Below are 18,738 nucleotides of genomic sequence, written 5' to 3' on the forward strand. Positions count from 1 at the left end.
CCTTCTCCTCCCACAGGCAGCAGTTGCTCCTGGCTTCTGCCCAGGTCCTGATGCAGGCAGCTCACCATTCCTGCTCTCAGCTCAGCAAAGTCCGCATGCAGGCCATTCCTCTCTCCTGCTCCATGGCTCCACAGAATCACAGCTACCACAACTGGGAAACAAACAATTATCCCAGCCCCCATACTTTCCTTTTACTCTGCAGATCCTGTTCATGACTACATTTTGTATCAGCAAGCACGCCAAGTGTCCTCAGGGTGGTTGCCAACACAGGTTCTTGGATCTGCTTTGATAAAGGAAAGCAACTCAAAATGGGTTAACAAGTTTACTTTAATCTGTCAAATATGTATCCTTTGCCTAGTTCAGGGGAAAAAGGTCAGCACCCCAAACTTCAGAATATACAGACAGAATTATCAGGACAGAGAAACAGATCAAGTAGACAGTTTCCAAACTGTTCAACAATTACATCCATACCAAATCAACATCTGGGTTTTTCAAAGCCGGGGGACTCTCAACAACGGCTTCCCAGAGTCTCATCTGATCAAATCACAGAACACTTCTCAAAGTGAACCCCCAAAACAAAGCTACACATCAGGGCTTATATGGCCTTCTCCTGGCTCAGAGAATGTAACAACCTTGTGGACCCACTGACCAATCAAAAAGTATCTACTGAAAAAGAAGCCCCAGGTTCCAGGTGCATTTTAGCCTAGGGGCAGGGAAGATCTTAAAAATTTACATTCCCATTACAGATCCTAGTGATATATTGCTATAATCTCCTTGCTAGTATTTTACTTAAAATTTTTGCATCAATATTCATTAGGGTTATTTTGGAATATTAGGCTATAGTTTTTTTCCCCTCTGATTTGGCTCTTCCTGATTTAGGTTTCTGCACCATAATTTTGTCATAAGAGAAATTTGGTAGGACTCCTTTGCCTATTCTCCCAAATAATTTTATATAGTGTTAGAATTTGTTGTTCTTTAAATGTTTGATAGTGTTCACTTGTGAATCCATCTGATCCTGGGAATTTTTATCTTAAAAAGTTCATTGATGACTTGTTCCATTTCATTTTCTAAAATGGGGATATTTAAGCATTCAGTTTCCTCTTCTGTTAACCGGGGCAATTTTTATTTTTGTAAATATTTATCCATTTTACTTACATTGTCCAATTTATTGGTAAAAAATTGGCCAAAATAGTTCCTAATTATTGTTTTAATTTCCTCTTGGTGGTGGATTCATGCTTTTCATTTTTTTTTTTGCCTTTTTCAGGGCAATTGGGGTTAAATAACTTGCCCAAGGTTACACGGCTAGTTTTTTTGTGTGGGCGTTAAGTGTCTGAGGCTGGAACTGAACTCAGGTCCTCCTGACTCCGGGGCCAGCGCTTTACTCACTTCACCACCCAGCCGCCCCCCGACCCTTTTCATTTTCTATACTCACTTGGTTTTTTTTTCTTTTTAAAAAATCTAATTGACCAATCATTTATTTTAAAGTTGTTTTTCCATAAAATCAGCTCTTAGTTTTATTTATTAGTCCAATGGTTTTCTCATTTTCAATTTTATTAATATCTCCTTTGATTTTTCAGGATTTTCCTCTAAGTACTGCTTTGATAGCATCCCATAAATTTTGCTATGTTGCCTCCTTGTTACCATTCTCTTTGATGAAGTTATTGAATGATTTAGTGATTTGTTCTCTGACCCACTCATTCTTTATGTTTAGATTGTTGAGTTTTCAATTAATTTTTAATCTATCTTTCCATGGTCTTTATTGCATGGTTTTTTTTATTGCATCATCATCCAGAAAGGATGCTTTTTTTTTTTTTTACTTTTTGGAGGGGGGAAGGTAGGGCAATTGGGGTTAAGTGACTCGCCCAAGGTCACATGGCTAGTTTTTTCGTGTGTTAAGTATCTGAGGTCGGATTTGAACTCAGGTGCTCCTGACTCCAGGGCCGGTGCTCTATTCACTGCACCACCTAGCTGCCCTGAAAAGGATGCATTTAATAGTTCTGTCTTTCTGCACTTGATTGTGGGATTTTATGCCCTAATATATGGTCAGTTGTTGTGTAGGGGCCATGTGCTGCAGAGAAAAAGGTCTATTCCTTTCTATTCCCATTCAGTTTTCTTACGAGGTCTCTCATATCTAACTTTCCTAATATTCTATTCATCTTCTTAACTTCTTTCTTGCTTTTTTTGTATTTAGATTTATCTAGTTCTGAGAGTGGAAAGTTGAGGGCCCCCACTAGTATAGTTTCACTGTCCATTTATTCCTGTAATTCATCTAACTTCTCCTTTAGAAATCTGGATGCTGGGGGCAACTAGGTGGTACAGTGAATAGAGCACCGGCCCTGGAGGGAGGAGGACCTGAGTTCAAATGCAGCCTCAGATACTTAACACTTACTAGCTGTGTGACCTTGGGCAAGTCACTTAACCCCAATTGCCCCTTCAAAAAGCAAAAAAGAAAAAAAAAAGAAATCTGGATGCTGTAGCAATTGGTGCATATATGATATTACTTCATTGTCTATGGTACCATTTAGCAAGATGTAGTTTCCTTCTTTGTCTCTTTAAATTAGATTAAATTAGATCCATTTTTGCTTTTTCTTTATCTGAGATTATGACTGCTACCCCTGATTTTTTTTCCTTCAGTTGAAGCATAATATATTCTGCTCCAGCCTTTTACCTTGTCTCTGTATGTGTGTCTCTGCTTTAAATGTGTTCCTTGTAAACAATAAATTGTAGGATTCTAGTTTTTAGTCTGCTTCTGTTTTATGGGAGAGTTCATCCCATTCTCATTCACAGTTATGATTACTGATTATATATTTCCCTCCATCCTATTTTTTCCCTCTTTATATGTTTCTCTCTTTCCTTTCATCCTGCCCCTCCTCACTAGTGTTTTGCTTCTGATCTTTATCTCCCTCAGTCTGTCCCACCTTCTATCAGGCCTATTTTTTGCCCCTTCCCCTCCTACTTCCCAACTGAGTGTGTATGTTATTCCCTTTTTGAGCCAAATATGGTGAGAATAAGATTCAAGTCATGCTCACCTCCTTCCTTTTCTTCCCTCCACTTTAACAGGTCTTTTGTACCTCTTCATGTGATATAATTTACCCTATTATGCCTCTCCCTTTCCCTCTTCTTCCAAGGCAATTCTTCTAACCCCTAAGTATTTTTTTATAACATCCCATCAAAATCAACTTATACCTGTGCTTTCTATCTATGAATACTCCTTCTAACTGATATAATAGAGATGCAGTTCTTAAAAATTACAAGTATCATCTTTCTGTACAGGAATGTAAACAGTTTAATCTTATTAAAGAATTGGTGGTTTTTTTTTCTTTCCTGTTTACCTTTTTCTCCTCCTCTTGAGTCTTGTATGTGAAAATAGAATTTTCTGTTTAGCTCTGGTGTTTTCATCAGGAATGTTTGAAAGTCCCCTATGTCATTAAAATATCCATTTTTACCCTGATAGATTATGCTCACTTTTGCTAGGTAGATGATTTTTGGTAGCAGTCCTAGTTCCTTGGAGTTCTGAAACATTATATTTCATGTCCTTCAATCTTTTAATATAGAAGCTGTTAAATTTTGTGTAATCCTGACTGTTGTTCTATGATATTCAAATTGTTTCTTTCTGGCTGCTTGCTGTATTTTCTCCTTGAACTGAGAATTCTGCAAGTTGGTTATAATATTCCTGGGAGTTTGCATTTTGTGATCTCTTTTAGGAGGTGATTGGTGGATTCTTTCCATTACTATTTAACCCTCTTTTCTAGGCTATAGGCTATCAGGACAGTTTTCCTTGATAATTTCTTGAAAGTTGCTGTCCAGGCTGTTTTTTTTGATCATGGCTGACCTTTTGAAGTGGCTGAGTGGCCTTGGTTGCTGATCTGTGGTGGGTCTAGGGAGCTCCTGCTGGCTTCCCTGCACATGATATGTGCTGGGCTGCAATCACATTTTTCCTAAGTGAGACAGACCTTTCCTGCACTCCATCTAAGTTATTTGGGCTGGAAAATTGGTTCACTCCATCATTTTGTAAGTTTGGTAACTCCAGGATTTGTTTTGAGGTATGATTTAAAGTGGTTTTGAGGGGAATTAGGGAGAGCTCAGGAAACTTCTTGCCTTTTCTCCATCATCTTGTCTCCACCTCTTAGAAACTGTTTTCCTTTGTCTGCCCTCAGTTGTAAAATGGGAATCAAATGAAGTATTTGTAAAGCACTTAACTTAGGGTATGACACATAGCAGACTCTTAATAAATACTTATTTTTTTTCTTTTAACTTTGGGTGCAGTGTTCTACCTCCATACCCTACTTCTTTATCTGTAACATCCCCAGGAATGCCTGTTTCAACTTGTTATTGCCCCAAATGATGATGATTGAGTGTACAGTAGGTTCAACAGCTAAAATCATCTCACCAGTTACCCATGCCAAAATAGAATCTGGAAAAAATATGCCCCATGTAATAAGAAAAAAGCCAGCCAAATACACAATGAAGAGGAAGAGGAAAGAGAGGATGATTTTGGTTGCTCTCACATGAGCCTCAGTGCTTGGGTCTCTGGAGCCAGTGCCATTGTTCTGCATCTGTTGGGTGTGTCTTCTCAGGGAGAGGAGGATCAGAACATAAGAAATCAAGGACAAAATAAAGGGCATGACCATGCAGAGTGTAATAAAGATATACATGAAAACATTAGCACATTTCTTTTTCCTAATGTCTTCAGTGCAGTTTACTGTAGGTGCCATTTCTGTGTCACTAAAAGCATCATGAAATTCTTTGATCAACATCAATGTACTGAAGAAAGATAAGAGCACAGAGACCAGAAGAATCCATCTAACCACCTGGGAAACCCTCCACTTGAGCCAGAGGAAGACATGGTGGGAGAAATTGGCAATCTTCAGGCAGTAGAGGATACTAAGGCAGGTGGCCAAGTTGATGCTTAAGAAGTTAGCAAGAATCCAAAACCAAAACTCTATTATTGATCCTATGCTTGTTTTACTCAAATTACTTTCGAACACTATTAACACATTAGTTATGATTATTGAAAGGAAGCAAATTCTGCAGATGGCCAGGCTGGTAATGACAAATTCAGACAAAGACATTTTCTTGCTCTTGACCAAGCTGATGCTATTAACTAACCAGATATATCCATTACAACAAATACCCAGAACTGACTCACTGGTTGTCACAATTATAAACAGGCTTTGGGCTATCTTGATCATGTTTGCAGAAGGACTGTCAACCTTGATTCTGGATATCTGCTTGGACACTTCCTTGCTTTTCCAGAATTTCTCTGACCTGGGTCCAGAAGAGGGAGATGCTTGCTGTTCCTCTCTGGTAGTAATCGTCTGTTTTCTACAATGGTTATGCTCCTGCCTTAGGAGGCTAGAGAAGAGGGTATCTAAACAGAAGAGCTATCATCAAGAGACCTTCATGATTTCCTTCCAAGAAGATCTGTTGATGTATTATATACCAGCCTTTGAGTCACTTAGCAACTTGGGTTGTCACTTTAAACTAATGGATGAAAGACCAAACAGCTTTTTTGCTAAGATGCAAATGGATACAGGATTCTATGTCACACTGAGAAAGGAGGGGGGAGCATCACATGAAGGAGAATGGTTTGTGCTCCAAACAGGGGAGGATCTGATTCCACATAAAGAGTAGGTTTCCTCATTTCACACTAGGAAAGGAAAGGTCAGAGTCACACAGTTGTACAGATAACTGGACTTAGAATGTCAAGGGCAGGATCTGAGTCCCAATTCTGTCATTCATTGGCTGTGAGACCCTAGTTAAGCCAGTTAACTTCTCTAAACCACTGTTTCCTCATCTATAAAACAAGAGGCTTGGAGTAGATGATCTGTGATCCCTCTTAGATAGAACAATGTAGGGGTGTATGAGAAGCACTGGTGTTCTTTGTTACCCAGAGAGCAGAGATTAGTGTCACACAGATAAAGTGGAGGGGTCCTGAGACCATTGTGAGGTGGGTAAGTGTCACTCAGAGAAGGGACTATTTGTCAACTGTCACTGTCACAAGAGGCAGCTGGTTGGCACAGTGGATTGAGTGCCCAGGTGAAGTCAGGATGACTCATCTTCATGCTTTCAACACTTACCAGCTGTATGACCCCAGGCAAATCACTTCATCCTATTTGCCTCAGTTCCTCCTTTGTAGAAAAGAGCTGGAGAAGAAATGATAAACCATTCCAGCATCTTTGCCAAGATAACCCCAAATGGTTCTCCTGAAGGGCCAGACATGATTCAAATGACTGAACAACATCAGCATCACATATCAAGAATGTTACTTAAAAGCAACTATTAAGATAGTTATTAGAATATCATTAATACTGGTTTATCTAAATTTTCTACTTATGTAATGTGATGGTTACCTTAGGATGAAGCTTAAAGAAATACAACCACCTAAGTGAAATCTAATGCTATTCTCACTAAATTTCCTGGGTTATCTACTCTTTATTTTCCTTTCACCAGGTGGTATTGGTGATCTGATCAGTGCATTGTTCACAAAAAGCTTCCTCTTTCAATCAAAGTCAATCATGTCATTTAGGACTTAGGACCACAGATTCAGAGGGGCAAAAGTCCTTAAAAGCCATCTGGTTCAACCCTCTCATTTTACAGATATGGAAACTGAGGCCCTGAGTTGGTGAGTTACTTGCCCAAAGTCACACAGATAGTGAGAGGACTGAGCAGGGATTTGATCTTTGGGCCCAAGTTTGTCACACTTTCTACTAGACCAGGGGTAGTAAAATTAAGTACTTATAATATCATTATAATATCATAATATAATTATCAATTAATTGATAAAGGAAATAAGGCAGCATGTTGTAGTGGAAAAATATTTTTCTGTAAAGAGTCTTGAATTAGGGGTGGCTAAGTGGTGTAGTGAATAGAGCACCGGCCCTGGAGTCGGGAGGACCTGAGTTCAAATTTGGTCTCAGAAACTCAACACAAAAACACTGTGTGACCTTGGGCAAGTCTTTTAACCTCAATTGCCCTCCAAAAAGCTCCCCCCGACCAAAAAAAAAGAGTCTTGAATTTTACTTTTGCCTCAGATACTCATTACTTTATATGTCCAAGATCAGGTCACTTAATTTCTCAAAATCTCAATTTTTTCCCCCATATATTAAAAGGGAATAATAATATTTGCATGTTCCATGTATTTTATAGGGTCAGGAAACTGATTTATCAACCTTAAGCTATTAAAAATAGGAATCATTTTAATGCAAGGTTGGTGTGCACATGTGAGATATGTGATGCTTTCATGGGTTGTATAAATATATAGATGTAGCTCTGAGGTAGAATGGATAGCTATCTCTTGAAACTGAACAACCCCTCTTCAAGGGAGCCCACAATTTCCTTCTTGAGTGGAGCAAGGGAAAAGGCCATGGTTGGGTGCTTACTCCCCTCCTTTCCTCTCTCCAAGAGGAATTTTATCTCTTTGCCCCCTCCTTCCAAGTATCCCTGCCCTAGGAGTATGACTTTTGGGGGGATAAGGTGGTGTTTAAAGCAAAAGACATTACCCTGGTTACTCTTAAGGGGCAGCGTAGTTCTTTTAGCTTACACTTGCAGCTTAGTCCCTTCCCACCAAAATAGGTTCCATAAAAGACCATCACAAATAGAGAATAATGAGAAAGCCCATTTATCCAAAGAAAAAACAAAAAGGATATATCAGAAAATGTTTGAGTGAATAAGCTCTGTTGATGAAAACAAAAAAAAGATCTCAGCTCAACCACAAGAGAGGCTTCAATCTTATCAAAGGGGGAATTCTATCTCTGAAGTCTCTAGGAGACAATCTAGAAATCAGGAACATTTTGAAGAAGCAGTTTTCTGTATATAATCTGCAGTTTCCAAAGTCTTTCAGTATATCTCTCTCCTAAAGAGTCTTAGGAACCACATATCTTTCCCAACAACTTTACCGCCTCATGCAGATGCACAAGATGGCCTCAGAATTCTCTCCTTCAGTTAGGATTGTGGGTGTGTCTTCTCAAGGAGAGGATGATCAGAGCATAGGAAATCAAGGTCACAGAAAAGGGGACGACCTTTTTATGACATATATAGTGGAGGGCTACCCCTCCCCCTCATAGTTGAGAGCCAGATTATTGTTAGGTAAGATATATATATGTAAAAATATATAAATACAAAATATATCTATACAGAGAGATTTTATTTATATATATGAAGAGATAAGATAGGTAAAGAGATATATGTGTATATATACATATACACTCATATCTATAGACATCTCTCTGTGTATATATACATATATGTATGTGTATATACATACATGCACATATATATACACATATATATGAAATATGTGTAGCCTCCATATGGATCTTTGCTGAGCAATTTAAATTTTATTTTGGAAAAAAAATTTAAACTTCATTTTAATTTAAAATTAAATTTAAAACACCAAGAAATAAAAGCATTTCCCTAAACACAACAGAACACAGAGAGGTAAGAGACATACTTTATCATCAGTCTTTCAAAGCCATAGTTGTTTATTACATTGATCTGAGTTTTTAAGTCTTTATAAGTTGTTTCATTTTGCATTAGTGTAGTCACGGTTTAACGTGTTTTCCTGGTTCTGCTCGTTTCACTTTGTGTCCCTTCATAGAAGTTCACTCACATTTCTCTAAGCCCCTCACTTCTCATGACACAGTAGCATTACACACTGTTCATATATCATCATTTGTTCGGTCATTCTCCAGTTGATGGATGCCCTTTTAGGTTCCAGTTCTTTGCCTCTACAAAAAAAAGGACTACTGTTAATATTTTTGTACATATGAGTTCTTTTCCTCTTTCTTTGACTTCTCTGTGGTATCTGCCTATTGTTGGTGTATTACTGGGTCAAAATGTTCAGTTAATTTTTGAGCATATTCCAAATTGCTTTTCAAAACAGTTGAAGTAATTCAATAGCTCCAGTATGTTAGTAGAGCAGCTAGGTGGTACAGTGGATAGAACACTGGACTTGGAATCAGGAAGACTCATCTTTGTGAGTTCAAACTCGACCTCAGACACTTACTAGCTGTGTGACCCTGGACAAATCACTTAAGCCTATTTACCTCAGTTTCCTCATCTGTAAAGTGAGTTGGAGAAGGAAATGGTAAATGCTTCAGTATCTTGGCCAATAAACCCCAAATGGGATCATGGAGAGTTGGACATAACTGAGCAATAACAGATGTACTCCCAAATCCTACACAGAGCATTTGAAATAAAATTCAAACTTTATTAAACTGAAAATGAATTAATGTGGAGCAAGAAAACAAATAAACATTTATTACATATGTAATATGTGACAGGCACTTATTTTATTTCATTTAGCTTATATTTTCTTCTTATTATATTTTAATATATTAGTATATTTGATATATTTAATAATAATTATATTATTATTATATTTTATTTCATTTGGCTTATATAAATCAGGCACTTATATTATTTCATTTGATCCTCACAATAACTGTGGTAGGTAGGTGCTACTATTATCCTTATTTTACAAGTGAGGAAACTAAGGCAGACAGATTAAGTGACTTGCCTAGAGTCACCCAGGTAGTAAGTGCCTGAGGCTGGATTTGAACTGTGGTCTTCCTGACTCCAGCCTTAGCACTCTACCCAGTGTACCACATATTTCCTCTTGTTCCAGAGTAAACAGCAGCATGCTGGTTTTGCAGTTAGAAAGACCTAGGTTTAATCATCTCCCTGATACATAGTGATTATGTGACCTCAGTCAAGTCACTTAAACTCTTAGGGCCCCATAAAATTCTCTGAGATTATAATTTAGAGATGAGCTGCATTAGCAGAGGGAGTTTCTGCACCTAGACTTCTTTACCATGACAATATCATAGAACTATATAAAAAATCCCCAGACATTCATCTTTTATCAAAAGGACAATTTCATTGATAAAAGAATGAATGCTAAATAGACAAAGATGTAGAATCATAGAATTTTAAAGGTGAAAGGATCTTTTGAAATTAGCAAATACAATCTCATTTTACAGAGAAAAAAAACAGGCCTTAGAAAATTTCTTGCCAGAAATTGACTTCCTTAAAGTGGATATGTCTCTTATATAGATATTAATAAACAGTCTCCATATCAACACACCAATGGTAATAGGAGGTTCCAATTTTTAAATAGGCTCATTATATAGAATTAAGTACTATGATATTTATTGAATCATTTAAATTCTTATTAGGAATAAAGAGTTTTTTAATGATAGTATTTCCTAGAGAATGCAAACTCCCATGAAGTCCAGACATATATCCCATGTTAAGTAAGGTTCATATAAGCTAGGCCCACTGATGGGTCAATATCTCTGTTTTAGTTATTTGTATGGTGAAGTTAATTCTATGGGAGATTGGCTTGAGGATGTAGGAGGGCAAAGGAATCTAGTTTTTTTCTGAACTCATCCATTTTCCCCAGGTTTCTCTATGAGGTGAAAGGTCAGATGGCTTAATCTTGTGAACTACATTTCTTCAGGTTGTTTAGCCTCAGAAATTTCTGTTTCAGGTAGATTTTTCTTCCTCAGAATGAGGATGAATGAGTTCACAGAGGGTTAGGCAACTAAAATAATCTTTACTATAATCTGAGTCATTATGGGGTTTGGCAAGAAATGCCTGGACATCCCAGTGAAGAAAGTAACAAAGTTTAGAAAAGAAAGAGGAAGAGGAAGGAGTGAATGACTCTGGTGGTTCTCATGTCCTCAGTGCTTGAGTTTGGAGTCAGTGACCCGATTGATGCTGCATCTCCTGGTTGTATCTCCCTAGAGAAAGGATGAGAAGGAAAGTGGCGATTAGGGACATAGCCAAGGGTCCAAAGGAAACCAAGGAAGTGGGTGCCATGATCTTAAATATTAAATCAATCAATTATATTTAATAATTAATGATCAATTAATAATAGTTATTAAAATAAATATTAAATTTATGGACCAATGACACTGTGCTAAAGAAGGAGGAGACCATGGAGCCCAACAACATCCAGACATTCCCAAGGGAAACCTTTTACTTGTGCCAGAGGAAGCCTGAATGGGGGAAACTGGAAATCTCCAGTCAGTAGAGGACACTGGGGCAGGAAGCAAAAGCAAATGCTTAAGTGGTTAATAACTGTCTAAAGAGTAGGAAAAATTTCTAGTATTATTAAGTTATTCTATAAGTTGGGATAGAATACCAGTAAAATCCTATCGACTATGATTATCCATTGCATGAAGATCCTGGAGTGATCAGATAAACCTGCTTGCTCTTGACCCAACTGATGCAATTCAACAGGCTAATGAAGCCATTCACCAATGCCCCAAGATAAACTCAATGCTTTCCAAATTACATAGAACTTTTGAGCTACACTCAGCATGGATGCAGAAGGATAGCCAGCCCTAACTTCTCCTGGTCTCTCTGCTGATCTATGATGTTTTTGTTCCTCTGTATCTTCTCTGCTACTCACCAATTTCCTTGACCTCAGTCAAGAACAGATAGCTAGGTCGTGTAGTGGATAGAACACTGGGCCTGGAGTCAGAAAGATTCATCTTTCTGATTTCAAATATGGCCTCAGACACTTACTAGCTGTACAATCCTGGGCAAGTCACTAAACCCCATTTGCCTCAGTTTTCTCATTTGTGAAAAGGGCTGGAGAAGAAAATGGCAAACCACTTCAATATCTCTGCCAAGAAAACCCCAAATTAGGTTATAAAGAGTCTGGAACAACTGAACAAAAACAATAACATAGTCAAGAACACTGAGATTCCAGCTGCTACATTCAGGTAATGAGGCAGCAAAGTGAATAGAACACTGTGTTTGGAATCAGGAAGACTCATCTTCATGATTGAAACCTGCAGTCAGACTTTTACTAGCTATGTGACCCTGGCAAGTCACTTAATTCTATTTGCCTCAATTCCTCCTCTGTAAAAATGAGCTAGAGAAGGAAATTGCAAACCACTCCAGTATCTTTGCCAAGAAAATTCTAATAGGATCACAAAGATTTGGAAATGGCTGAACAAAAACTGTCCAAAAAGTATCCAGCCCTTTTTAGGACCAGCTTTGTGACAGATCTCAGAAAATGGACCTTGGCTCCTTTGAAGCATGTCCACTGTTACTCTTTAGCTCAATATACAAATCTGTCCTCCTCAGTGATTTGGATTGTAAATTTATTTGATGGATGAAAAACCACGCAGCTCTTTACTAAGATGTAAATGGATGTGGGATTCAGTGTCACAACTAGAAGGGTAGGTGTCACATAGAGGAAAGTTATTAGTGTCTAAGAGAACTCACTTCCACATAGAGGACAGGTTCTCACATCAAGTACAAAGAAGAAAAGGATCAGGTGAGGAGAAACAATGCAGTGGCAACAGGGAGATGGCAAGATGCCTGGGATACAGGAGTGGAAGGATGAATGGAATCACTCAGAAACATGACTGGTTATTATTATACTGAATATATATTTCAGTGTAAAAAAGGCCACTGTCACATTGCGAGGGGTCAGTATCATATTTGTAATATAACAAATTGCAAAAATCACAGAATTTGAGAGTTAGAAAGGACTTCAGTAGCAGTATAGTCTATTTGTTGTTGTTCAGTTGTTTTCAGTTGGATCTGACTCTCTGTGATCCCATTTGGGGTTTTCTTGACAAAAGTATTGGAGAGATTTGCCATTTCCTTTGCTAGCTCATTTTACAGATAAGGAAACTGAGACAAACAGGTTTAAGTGACTTGCGCAGGGTCACCCATCTAGTAAGTGTACAAGGCTGGATTTGAACTCAGGAAGATGAGTCTTCCTGACTCCGGGCCTATCCACTGCACCACTTAGCTGCTCTGAGAAGAATAGAAGAAATGAAGTGTAGATGATGAAAAAGCAAAATATCAACAAAAATTTATTTGCAAAAGTGAAAAAATTGGGGGTTAACTAAAAGGTGCTAAAGAGGCTCATGGTAAATATAAGTAGGCTATAACATATTGCCAACAAATGACTAAATGGCAGGAAATGGGCCTGTCATGTAGCAAGAACAAGTGATAATGGATGGAGAGCTTGCATGCTACACTGATATCCTTATACTAATTTTCTTGTAGTGACAAAAAGACCCACTTTAGAATTTTTGTAGTTGTTCTGTTGTGTCTAACTCTTTGTGACCCAATTTGGGGTTTTCTTGGCAGAGATACTGGAGTAGTTTGCCATTTCCTTCTCCAGCTCATTTCACAGATGAAGAAACTGAGGCAAACAAGGTTGGGTGACTTGCCCAGGGTCACACAGCTTGTAAGCTTCTGGGGCTGGATTTGAATTCAGGTTTTCCTGACAAGTGGCTCCTGGCTGAGACACTTGTGATTTAGAATACAAGTCAATAAAGGGTTGTGTTCTGTACATAAATTACAAACTTGGGCAGTACTACAGAAAAGTGTGTCTCTCTGGAGGCAAGTGGACTTGTGAAGAGGAAACCATTTCATATGAGTACTTACAGTGTACAGAAAACAATTAGAGGGCAGTCTTTGAGTCTAGGGCAATTAGTTGTTTTTTAGGGAGGGATCACTTAGACTTTCATATCTACTAGCCAGCATCTGTTAGAGTAACTTGATGATTTACTTGGAAAGAGGACACAGTATGGGAATTATGTAGATTCTTTTCTTTTTCTATGGAAACAACTGAATCAGGAAATCATGTTTCCCCAGAAAACTTAGTGCGCCATATCTTGATCTTGGGAACTCTTAAACTTGGGGTTGCCCACTATCAACAGGCATTCACAATTTCATGAAACTTACACGACAACTGGGTTTATTACAAGAGAAATGAGGGGGCGGCTAGGTGGTACAGTGAATAGAGCACCGGCCCTGGAGTCAGGAGGACCTGATTTCAAATCTGGCCTCAGGCACTTAACACAAAACTAGTCATGTGACCTTGGGCAAGTCACTTAACCCCAATTGCCCTACCTTTCCCCTCCAAAAAGCAAAACAAAAACCCAAGAGAAATGAACATGCACATGGAACACTAAACCAGGGCAAAGAGTTAGTTCATAATCCAAACAGAACATTGAATATTTATGAAATTGTGACAAAGAGAAGAGGAAAAACAGAAATATCCACCTAAATGGGAGTGGGAGGGGAGGAAAAATCATGAATAATTAAGATGGCAAAAACAGGATTCTTTTCCCTTGGTGTAGAGTCGCAAAGGGGGAAAAGCCATTAACTGTGATTAACTCTGTGAAAAGTGGAAATCTGGACATAGTGACTTGTTAAAAATCATAATTTAGACAATGAATCATAACTTAGATATTGCGACCAATGAAAGTCATGACATGGACACAGTGACCATTCGTGACCAGTATATGATCAGTATACAATCTTGTGTTGGGGCGTTTACCCATCAACATTGACTTAATGCCCTAAATTGGAAATGAGCTAATTACTAAGCAGAAATAAAAAATATCCACCAATCAGTAGCAATGTGCTTTATAGCTCCACCTCCTTTTGTTTGATTTCTATAATTACCACTTGCCTTTCCTGGGGTCTTTGTAGGGATCCAAACTATAGTCTGGCTTCCTCCCCAGACTGGTGGTTATCAAACTCTTGTCAGGGATCCATCATACTGCCCAAATGTAAGTATCCACCTGATTAAACTACTACCTATAACCAATCTGGAGCTCTTTGGCCTTTTCCTTTGGTATCAAATTTGTCACATTCTTTTCGGAGGGAGGTACAGAGTTCCCTAGGTGGGGGAATTCCAGACCTCATAATTGGCATAGTTGGCAAGATACTGAAGGAATGCCAAGGGAGTGGGGGATAGGTCAGGAGAGGAATCCCTGGATGGCCTCCATGTGTGTGTGTGGGGGTGGTAGCCTGTGTTGGACCACCATGTGAGCATGGGGATGCCATGAAAATGCTGAAAAATCTAGAGCCCCTTCTGGTAGGAGTATGTTCCATTAGGTAGGGAAAGGAAGGGAGACAGGTAGTTGCAGATGTGATATTCTCATAGCATTGAAAAAAGAACCCTACCAAGTTCCTAGACTCAGAGGCTGAGAACAGGAAGTTGTTGGAGGAATTCTAATTAGATGGAGAAACATATATAAATACTGACTTGCCAGTTAGCCAGGTTAAGGGTAGTTAAGCATGTGGACAGGAAAGCAATAAAGCATATAATTGTGAGACTGTCTCTTTCTTCTTCTCTCCCTCCATTCTTGGCCTGTTTCTGTAGCAGCCTGGGTGGGTGAACAGAAGAGAGAGGGAGAGAAACAGAAAATATGCTCAGTGAAGTGAAGATTATTTGAGTAGGATCAAAATTTGAAAGAAACAAGAATATGCCAGCAAAGCTTCCTGTTTCTTGTTAATTAAACCCTTAATAGTTCCAAAAATACTCTCTCCCTCTACATTCCTGAACTATAGCCAGGTCCTGGGGTGTAAAAGGACAGATAAAAAAAAGGAGGAATTTTTTCATCCTCAGATCTATATAGTGATCAAAATGCTTTTATATATGTTGAAAATAAATGCTAGCGAGTAATTTGGTTTACATTATTTACAATTTGTTTTAAGGGAGTTTCTCACCCACTTCTAACCCCTAGAATGACAGATTTGAAGACCATTTCACTGATTATAGAAAGATGGGTTTGGAGGTTGTGTCAATGAAAGTTTTAAGGTGAAGAGAGGAAAGGAAAAAAACAAGGCATACATTTTGGAACAGAACTGACATTTAACCCTTTCCTGGCTCACAAAAAGAGAAAAGATTTGTGTGACTCAGGAAACAACCAAAAGGTAATTGGGTTTAATTGGAATATCTAGTTTGATATTTAGGAATTCTTATGAACAAAAGTTAAGTACTGATCAATTTAAAAATAACTTTTTAAATTGGTAAGTGTGTTAAAATTGGGAACTTGACTGTAAATTATATGAGACTCCTTTTCATAAGAAGAAATCATAGAGAGTGATGAGTAAATTGATAAGCTATGGGTTGCTTTTAAGACTGTGGAACTGAGATTTGAACTAAATTAAAACATGCTCTTAAGCATGATAATTGGGGTAGATTAAATTGTAATATCAGGTTCCTACTTTTATAATCTTTGACTAGATTGGTTGGAAATAGTGGACCCCAGAAATATGAAATGTTTGGAATAAATAGCATTTATATAAAATATAATACTTCAGTATTAAAATCTTACCCCCAGATTCCGTGTAATAACATATGGAACATAGATCCAGGTGTAATTGAATTAATTTGGTCATATTTTAAGGGAAATACATCTTTCCTAATTTGATGTTTAAGATAAGTCAGAATTTATTATTCTATTTGGCATGAAGACAAATTGGGAAAATGCATAGATCTGAAATTGTTGACTGGGTGACCTTAAGCAAGTTACCTCATGTGTTACCTCACATGATTGTAAAATGTCTAACACAATGCCTGGCAGAGGGGAGACCCTATAAATGTTAACTGTTATTATTAGTTCGTTAATTAGATGTGATCACAATGCCAATGGTGATGAGATGCCTGATTTTTATGTGTAAGGTAATTTGGAAATGCATTCAACAAGTTTGAAGTCACCTGATCAGTAATGGGCTTGTTTTAAGTTCCAAATACATAATATTGTTTCAAATTGGTAAACTTTTGTATCAGTTATGTCAAACTGCTTTCTATAGCTTGGATGTTATTAAAATATGAACCATCTTTTTAGATGGTGGAAAAATTGTTTAAAACTAGTTATGTCATTTTATCAGCCCTGTTAACCTTGTTTTATAATGTTTTGTAACTACCGTTTAGAAATATTTCCACCTTTGCTTATAGTTAAGAGGAAATTGCAGCTAAAACAATTTGGCTATCACTTATGAAAGTTGTAAGATTGTTACTTAAGCTATTTGGGGTTATTGTTTTAAAGTTAAAACCTAAAATTGGTAATTGATTACTGTGTGTGAAAAGAAGGGGATGATTCTTCTGGATTCTTCTGTCCATTTAGAGAAGTTCACCTTGGGGTATGAGGGTGTGAAGCAGGGTTAGTCTAGTCTACCTTGGGGGGGGGGTTGATGGTGTCAGAGAGCACAGCCTACAGCAGTTCTAAGGGTATATAGGATGGATACCTCCGATTACCCTTCCTTAGGAAGATGTCCAAGGTAGCCTCCTATGTAGGGCTATAGGGGGGTGACTGCCATGTGGCAGTTACCACATACTGGAGTCCTAACATAAACAAACCATGTCTACTATGGTAGATACTGGTTCGGAATGCATGATGCTATAAGGGAACCCCAAAAGACATCCTGGTAAGTAGGTAGCCATAGAAGAATATGGGGAAATTCAGTAAGGGCAAAACAAACTAAAACTGAAAATAGGGGACTTGCTACCCAGAGAACATGTGGTTTACTTCAGTCCAGAAGAAGAATATAGATGAGATGGGAATGGGCAGGCAGGGGCATCAGGCTCAGCCTCTTCTCTGGGGTCCTTATCAATTTCCCTTATTTTGTAACCTTTCCAGGTTCCTAGAAAACACCTGTGTGGGCAAGGCCACCAGCCCTGGGAAAAAAGTTTGTTTGTGTTATGGAGTTCCTAAACAATGAACTTGGCTTACTGAGGTTTTCCAAGCTTATGTATAATGTGGAAATGATTTCTAATGATTAGTCATTACATCAGAACAAATTTAAACTTGAGAAGAAAAGTCAAGTGAAAGATGCTAAGTGAAATCTCTTATGTATGTGAGTCTTAGTAAAAATTTACTAATACTAATAATAATACTGCTTATTGCAACTCCATGAGAGTAAAAATAACTATATCTAAGTTGTGATTAGTGAAATTTACCATTTGAAGTGAAAGCTCTTGGGACTGTAACTTTTTTTTTGAGGTTTGAAGTCAGGTATAGTTGTCTGATGGATTATTGTCAGTAATCCACAATTCAAGAGAAATTACATTAGCTACTCAAAGGGAATATGATCCTGAATTGTCACAGGTGGAGGTATGCATCTAGGAGAAAGCTGGGAGGACAACCTTGGCATTAGTCTATGGTGGGATCCTCCTAACTTAGTGTCTTCACTATGTGCCTTTGAACAGGAAGGACTATTCCTGAGTCTGGCAAAGAGGTGGAATTATTGGTTGCCAAATTGTGACCCTTATCTGAAATTAAACAGAGCTAAGGATGCTTTATCCTGCCATATATGTGCCCTTAGGCTTAAGCCTGAAGGACCAGTCTGATGTTGGTATAATCATATCTTTCCTTTTTCCTTTTCTAGCAAATTTCTATAATCAGAGCAAGTGGGCCATAGAAGATAAAAGCACAATGCAAGTATGTGAGACTTTGCTGTTTTCAGTCTGAAGGCATAGTAATTCCATGTCCCAAACAACTAGGTAAATTAGTATTCACACCTGTTATCAGCCTGCTAATGTTTACATAGTCAGATGTAGAATTAAACTCGGAAATAGCTCAGCCTTTCTGAATAATATGGGAATAATTAAGCAAAGCTAAAATAAGTTTGTGAAACAAAGTTGCAAAGATGGTGTTATATCATTATCCCATTGACTAAGCCTGGGACACATTTGAGCTACTATAATAAAAGGTAGGTGCATAAAATCTGAGCTATTTCAGCCTAGAATTATAGTCCTTTCTATAGATAGATGGATATATATACACACACACATATATATATATCCATCTATTCATCTATCTACATACAAACACATGCACATACCTACATACATACATATATGTAGACAGATACACACATATGCATATATATACACATATAAGATATGTCTATATACATATATAAGATATATGTCTATATACATATATAAGATATATGTCTATA

Source organism: Petaurus breviceps, unplaced genomic scaffold (assembly GCF_028583685.1).
Source record: "Petaurus breviceps papuanus isolate PSGF00001 unplaced genomic scaffold, PetGlider_PUasm1.0 181, whole genome shotgun sequence".
Lineage (NCBI taxonomy): Eukaryota > Metazoa > Chordata > Mammalia > Diprotodontia > Petauridae > Petaurus > Petaurus breviceps.